We start from the raw sequence: 6,000 nt of genomic DNA, 5'->3' as shown, positions 1-6,000 counted from the left end.
TTACAGGACAAAGTTTGGATGGATGAGACATTTGTCCAGTCTAAGGAGCTCACGGTCCAGAAACGTCACAGTGGAAGGTGGCGGCAACAGGCTCTCCTGCATAGAGTGCATGAAAGCAGGCTGGAACACTGAGCCCCAGGCGGTAACACACAGGTGCTAACAACTGGACGTGGCACCTGACCTGTTGGACACAGGCGGGAGTCCAGTGATGTATGGAAGACACGTGGCCCAGCACCTGTCGAAACAGTAAGGGCTACTCTTTCCAGAAGGCCCGAATCATTTCCTCAGGGTGAGGGTGGTCGAGAAGACCCCTGGATAGTCCCATCAATGGAGAAACTCAGACAGACAGAAGACAAGTGGAAATGGGGCTTGTCGGCATCCCGCACTTAGAATGGGCCACCACGCTGGGAGAGCTCGGGAATCAGGTGCCTCTACGGAGTCGAGGATCCTTCACCCCTTGGCCCCTTCCACGTGCAGGTCTCCTGGGGAGTTGTGGTTACTAGGCGCGAGAGCGTCCATGGCAACCGCCCGCAGGGTTTCCCTCTTCCCTCCCGCGCCCGCCCGCCTCTCCTTCCACCGGCCAATCGGCTCCCGGCGAGCCAGCAGGCGCGGCCGTTGAGTGGCCCGCGGGCGCTGACGTCACAAGAGGGCGAGGCGGGGCCGGTGGGTCCGAGCCTCCTCCGGCTGCAGGTGGTGTGGCTGCGACCCCTCCCGCCCACCGCCCGCTTCCCGGCCCCTCGCCCGGCGCCGCTGACAGGTGAGTGGTCCCATGGGCTCCTGCCTGCAGCTGGGACGACCCCTACAGCGTCCCTGCCCCAATTCGGACTCCAGCGTCTGGCCTCAGAATTCGGGGTGAGGTAGTGGAAACCCTGGAATTCCTACCGCCTCCATCTTCACTTCTCTGCTCCCACCCCTGCAAATAAAAACCAGACAAACCCATAGGCACTCTTTGCCCAGTCCCCCATGCCTTCCTAATGTACATTTCTGATGCTTTTCAAGAATTGAGAAGTTATTCCTAAAGGCGGAGCCAAAAAGGGGGCGTCAGAACCCCAGACCCTCTGCTAAATGTACAGTATCCTCACCTGCTCTCAGTGCTGTGCTTTTTGTCACTGTGGTGGCTTGTATGTCCCAACCCTGTTCCTTTATCCCAGCTTCCTTAGCCAGGGTGGCCCCTTCAAAATGAGGCCAAGGGGTGGGCTGGACAACTGGTCACCTGGCCGTTTTTCAAAGAGTTGCTGAAATTCAGATCATGGCAGTTGTTCTCTCACTGCCCAGGGCCTTTTCTGTTTAGCTGTGGCCATGAAGCTTCCACTTGTATTTTGATAATTTACACCAAGTCCCTGTATGTTTTCTCCCTGGATGCTTATGGTGTGTTGTAGATAAATAAACATTGTAGAAATGGGTAAAATTACTTGTTTGGGTTACAGTGAAAAAAGCAAGCAAATAGTTTGACTAATGAGCAGAATGTTTTGAGGTATGTGATAAAACCTCATACTATACTATCCTATATATTTTTATCCTATATATTTTTGTTAAAGTATAGTTGATTTAGAATGTTGTGCCAATTTCTGCTATACAGCAAAGGGCCCCAGTCATATGTATGTATACATTCCCTTTCTTAACTTTTTCTATTTATTTTTTTAAAAAGCTTTGTTGAAGTATAGTTGATTTATAATGTTGTGATACTTTCTGCTGTACAACAAAGTGATTCAGTTATACGTGTACACAATCCATTTTTCAGATTCTTTTCCTAAATAGATTATCACAGAATACAGGGTAGAGTTCTCCGTGCCGTACAGCAGGTCCCCACTGGCCAGTCATTCCACATACCTCAGGGTGCATATGCCAGTCGCAAATCCCAGTCCATCTGTCCCCTGCTTCACACCTGTCTCCTTTGATAACCATAAGTTTTTCAAAGTCTGTGAGTCTGTTTCTGTCCTGCAAATAAGTTCATTCATATTCTTTTTTTTAGATTCCACATATAAATGATATCATACGATGTTTGTCTTTCACTAACTTCACTTAGTATGATGAATTCTAAATATTTCGTAAAATAAAGTGTTCAAGCCGGCATGTACCCATACCTTCTTTTTAAAAAAACAGACAAACTCACATGTATCCCTTGGAAATTGCACAGCCCTTTCTCTTTCCCTACCTACCAGCATGTAGTGTTTACTTACACTCTGCTTATTTTTATACGTTTATTACTTAGGCATCATTCTAATGCTCTAAGTCGTTTAACTGTTGTGTGATAGTTCTTGCATGAATTTACCACAAATTAAGCATGCATACTCCTGTTGATGGACGTTTAGGCTTTTCCCTTTTAAAAATTATTGGAGGAGTTCCCATTGTAGCTCAGGGGAAATGAACCTAACTAGCTCCATGAGGACACAGGTTCAATCCCTGGCCTTACTCAGTGGGTTAAGGATCCGGCGTGAGCTGTGGTGGAGGTCACACATGCAGCTGGGATCTGGCATTGTTGTGGCTGTGGTGTAGGCCAGAGGCTGCATCTCCAATTCAACCCCTAGCTTGGGAACCTCCATATGCTGCTGGGGTGGCACTAGAAAAAGAAAAAAAAAAAAAATTGTTAGAAACATATTCTTTTTTTTTTTTTTTTTTTTTTTTTTTTTTGGTCTTTTTGCTATTTCTTGGGCCACTCCCTCGGCATATGGAGGTTCCCAGGCTAGGGGTCCAATCAGAGCTATAGCCACCGGCCTACGCCAGAGCCACAGCAACGCGGGATCCGAGCCGAGTCTGCAACCTACACCACAGCTCACAGCAACGCCAGATCCTTAACCCACTGAGCAAGGGCAGGGACCGAATCCCCCAGTCGGATTCGTTAACCACTGCGCCACGACGGGAACTCCAGAAACATATTCTTGTATATGCTACCTGTGTATGTACTTGAGTTTCTCCGGGGATAGATCAAAAAGTTGAATGTGCTTTTTCAAGTTTAGTAGCTAATGGCCCCATGGCTCTCCAATGTGTAGTAATATACAATTCTGCCATCAAGGAAGACAGTTCTTTATCAAACTTTTTTTTTTTTTTTAGGAGAAAGATTATTCAGCTGTTCCTGCACTCTTATTTAATATATGCATGGAGAGAAATTACTTGAACATTGAAATTGGACCTACTTTCTTCTAATTCTGTTCCTTACCCATGTGTTGGGGGCAGTGTTTTATTTCTGTTTCATTTGAAACTGAGGAATTAAATATATACAGTCGAAGGACCAGGGGTTGTATGTGACAGCCTTTCAAGCCTGTGCTGGCCCCTGATCTGAGGGAAGGTGTGAAACAAGTCATGGAAACTTTCTGTCCTTGTCATGCCTTCTGCAGACTGTGATCTAGAGGTTTTTATACCTTAAAATATTTATGATCTTGAAGTCTTGCCTAAATGTGCTAATAAAATATAGTTCTCCACTCGAGGCCACTTTTTGGGTTTTAAATGGAGCTTTCTGGTACTTGCAATCTGTGTGTGATTAATCATATTTTTAGCATGTTAATATTTATGGAAGACTATTATAGCATTTTCCAGGATGTAAATAACTATTGACGCCACATTCAGTGAACCCAGTCAAATACTTTGACTTTGTAGCAGGTCTCATTCCTTAAAATGCTTTTTGGTCGTGACTAAAAGTATAATGAAAAAACACAATTGCATGGTTTAGGGGGTAAATTTTTCCATAGCTATTTTCAGTCATTTCCCCAAAGAATTTGTTTAGTTTACTTGTAAATATGAGGTATTTATAGCATCGGTTAATGATCTTAGTATGTGCTGCTCATGGCCTCTTAGAATTTAGAGAATAATTTAAACATTGCAAAAGGCACAGCACCCAAGTAAACAATAGGCTTTTAAAAACTGACATTATTTCTTCCTTAAAAATTTGAATTTATCCGTGAACTCTGGGCCTAAAGTTTTCTTTGAAGAAAGATTTCAAACTATAGATCCAATTTCTCTAATTGCTGCATGGCTATTCAGGTTATCTGTGTCTTTGCTGGTCAGTTCTGATTGTATCTTTAAAGAATTTTGTCCATTTCCTCTCTGTTATTGAATTCCTTGGCTTAGGGTTGTTAGTGTTATTGCCTTATGAATTTTCTAATGTTTTGTAGGGTCTTTAGTAATAGTCACGCTTTCATTTCTGATAGCCAGTATTTGCTTCTCTCTCTCTCTCTTTTTTTTTTTTTTTTTTTTGTCTTTTTGCCATTTCTTGGGCCGCTCCCGTGGCATATGGAGGTTCCCAGGCTAGGGGTCGAATCGGAGCTGTAGCCACCGGCCTACGACAGAGCCACAGCAACGCGGGGTCCGAGCCACGTCTGCGACCTACACCACAGCTCACGGCAACGACGGATCGTTAACCCACTGAGCAAGGGCAGGGACCGAACCCGCAACCTCATGGTTCCTAGTCGGATTCGTTAACCACTGCGCCACGACGGGAACTCCTGCTTCTCTTTTTATATCTTGATCTGTCAAGCAAGAGGTGTATCAATTTTATTGTTAAGATGTCATTGCTTTTAAAATAGTTGTTCGTTTTCTGCTCCACTGAATTTTTATTATTTCCTTCCTTCTACTTTGGGCTAACCTTGGTTTTTTTTCCCCCTTAGCCATTAAGATGAAAGTGCTGCTCACTGACTTTAGCTCATTCTTATTTTCTAATAGAAGCATTTAAAACTATAAACAAACCTCACTTTAAACACTCTTTTAGGTGCATTGCATAATTTTGTGATGTGTTTCATTCTCATTCAGGTCAAAACATTCTCTAATGACCTGTGTGATGTCTTCATTGACCATTAGGATACTTAGAAGTGTGTCTTTTGGTTTCCCACTATTTGAGGATTTTGCAAATGCTTTTCTCTGATTGACTTCTAATTTAATTCTGAAATGGTAGGAGAAAATACTCTGTAGAGCTTTGGTTCTTGTGGATTACATCTATGGATAGTTATCGTGTTAGAGATTAAAAGCGAGAAATTAAAAATATGAACTTTTTTTTTTTTTGGTCTTTTTAGGACCACACCCATGGCATATGGAAGTTCCCAGGCTAGGGGTCGAATTGGAGCTGCAACTGTTGGTCTATACCACAGCCATGCAATGCCACATCTGTGACCTACACCACAGCTCATGGCAATGCCGGATCCTTAACCCTCTGAGTGAGGCCAAGCACTGAACCCGAGTCCTCATGGGTCCTAGTCGGGTACATGACCACTGAGCCATGATGGGAACTCCTAAAAATGTGAATTCTTAAAAATGACCGTAACAACTTACTATGTGGTGACATAGAAAACACTTTTCATTAGTAAACCGTTTTCTGAAACAAATGTTTTACATTTTTCGGTTAAGTTTTAAGATTTCTCTCCCTAGCTGGGTTCTCATAACTGCTTCTGCATTCAGTCGGGTGATAACACAGGTCACCTCTGAAAACTCTGCTGTGACTTTGTGAGAGAGCGAGAAAAAGGCATCTGGGTATTTACCATAAAAATAGTCTTGCCCTTGTCACCCCAGAGAAAGTGTTAGGCAAGCCCATGGTTTCCTGGATCACATTTTGAGAACTGCTGCTCTAAAGTTCACAGTATGCATTTTTGACTTATGGCAGGATGTGTTTAAATAACATTATTCCATTTTTGTCGTAAGACTTCTGCAGTAACGCTTTTCCATTTTGGCGCTTCCGTCATTTGTGCTGTTATTACCGTATAATTTACTCTTATTTTTATTATAAACATCGCCATCCGCTTTTATTATTTTTATTTTAAACAACCGTCTTTGAAAGAAATTTAAAAGTGAGAAAAGATTTTTTTCCCCTATTAGCAGGCATGCTTACCATTTCTTACACTTCATTTCTTTGTGTAGATCCAAGTTTCCATCTGGTATCATTTCCTTTCGCCGCCTGAAGAATTTGCTCCAACAACTCCTTTCGTGCACTTCTGCTGCTGCCGAATTCTCTCGCCTTTTGCTCTTACTTTTTTTTTAAACTTTTATTTCGCCTTCATCTCCAGAGGTGGAAACAGA

The 6,000-nt window shown here is 43.1% G+C and overlaps 1 protein-coding gene across 1 annotated transcript in view; it reads left to right on the top strand.

The window, feature by feature from the left end:
* Positions 654–6,000, top strand: part of TEKT3 (tektin 3) — a 39,112-nt gene continuing 33,765 nt past the window's right edge. The window contains exon 1 of the mRNA XM_021067893.1: positions 654–757. The gene's annotated coding sequence lies outside the window, so the exon portion shown is untranslated. The remainder of the gene's footprint in view (positions 758–6,000) is intronic.

The sequence above is a fragment of the Sus scrofa genome, chromosome 12 (genome assembly GCF_000003025.6).
Source record: "Sus scrofa isolate TJ Tabasco breed Duroc chromosome 12, Sscrofa11.1, whole genome shotgun sequence".
Classification (NCBI taxonomy): domain Eukaryota; kingdom Metazoa; phylum Chordata; class Mammalia; order Artiodactyla; family Suidae; genus Sus; species Sus scrofa.
This window is presented reverse-complemented; position numbering and strand designations above follow the sequence as displayed.